This window comes from Pelmatolapia mariae, linkage group LG20 (genome assembly GCF_036321145.2).
Source record: "Pelmatolapia mariae isolate MD_Pm_ZW linkage group LG20, Pm_UMD_F_2, whole genome shotgun sequence".
NCBI lineage: Eukaryota > Metazoa > Chordata > Actinopteri > Cichliformes > Cichlidae > Pelmatolapia > Pelmatolapia mariae.
The window spans coordinates 17944896-17946320 of record NC_086244.1 but is presented as its reverse complement, the minus strand read 5'-3'; positions in this window follow the sequence as shown (position 1 = coordinate 17946320).

Here is a 1425-nt window from a genome sequence, read left to right as displayed (position 1 = left end):
AGAATTAAAAAAACAAAACCGTTTGGTCTAATCTTGCTGCCCACTCTGCTGTTCTAGAAGAAAATAAAAGTAACACACTCTACAAGACTCTCTCTGGGGGGTTTCCGCTTGGCCCCTGGGCTTAGCTTGCATGTCATTTATATTAGTCAAGCATATTTGTTCACAGGATTTCCCAAGACATTCAAGAGTTAAAGCGATAATTGGTGAATTTCCCATGTGGCACTCGTGAGGAATTCTGAAAGATTTTCGCAATTGTGTTACTAAGCTTTTGAGCATTTCATTTTTGTTTTTATTCTGATATGACCTGTTAAACGCATATTTGATCTGATAAACACTTAGTCATACGGCGTGCCTTAACATGCTCAGTGATTGTCACAGCTGAACAATTTTTACCTTTCATTTGTGAACCATTCTGTACACTCAGTATTTCACTAATAGGTCTCCCTAGTGCTGCAGCTTGAATTGTAGCTTTATCTACTTAAAATAGGGAAGTCCCTTTACTGGACTTTTTTGACCAGTTAAGCAACAGTTGGAAAGTCCATATAGTTCCTGGTAAAGTTCAGTGGAGTGGAAGAGGCTACATGCAATAATGTGTCTAGCTACCTATTTTCACAATTTAACAAATAATAATTATATTTAAAAAAAAAAAAAAAGACAAACTGTAAATGATCAACAGATAAAACAACAAAACAGCTGCCATAAACAGCAGGTAGGTTACTATGTTATGTTGAGGCTTTGAGCATATGTAAAACCATATTACTGGGAGGTAATATAAAGGCTCAGAAAGTAATATGACTAAAATCAGTCTGTTACACCCACTTGCGCACTCACCCACATCGTATTTTCAAACTGAGCAATACTTGGCAGCTTTACCGCTCAGGCATGCAAATACCAGATGACTCTCTATCGTACTCTTATTTACTACAGCTGTTTTACGGTGTACTGGGACAAGTAGACTGAACTTTGAACGCAGTTAAAAACGTAATAGCAAAAAGGCTATCTTTTGTTCATTGTTATTTCATGACTGCTTTTACATTTCAAGAAGGCAAAAAAACAGCCTGCTGTTAGAATTTACATGGTGAATAACCTATTGTTAAGTCCACTTTCTTCTTTCCCCTCTCAGAATTCCCCTTCCTCTTGTGTTAACTGACTGTGTTATTGAAGGATCACTAAAACTGTATCCAGTTGTTAAAACTGAGCAAGATGTTACATTTTGTTTTGACCTATTAGGCTTTTTTACACAATAGCTTATGCTGTTCTAAAATAAAGACAGCTGGCCTAAGCAACTTGGTATAACATTTTTTTTAAAAAACAAAACAAAAAGTGGCTCAGTATGAAGAAAGAAGAATCCCATTTTAGCTGTAAAATCCTGTTTCCTTAAATGAAAAAGCTACTTCCATGTGGCTTTCTAGCCCAGGTCCTTCC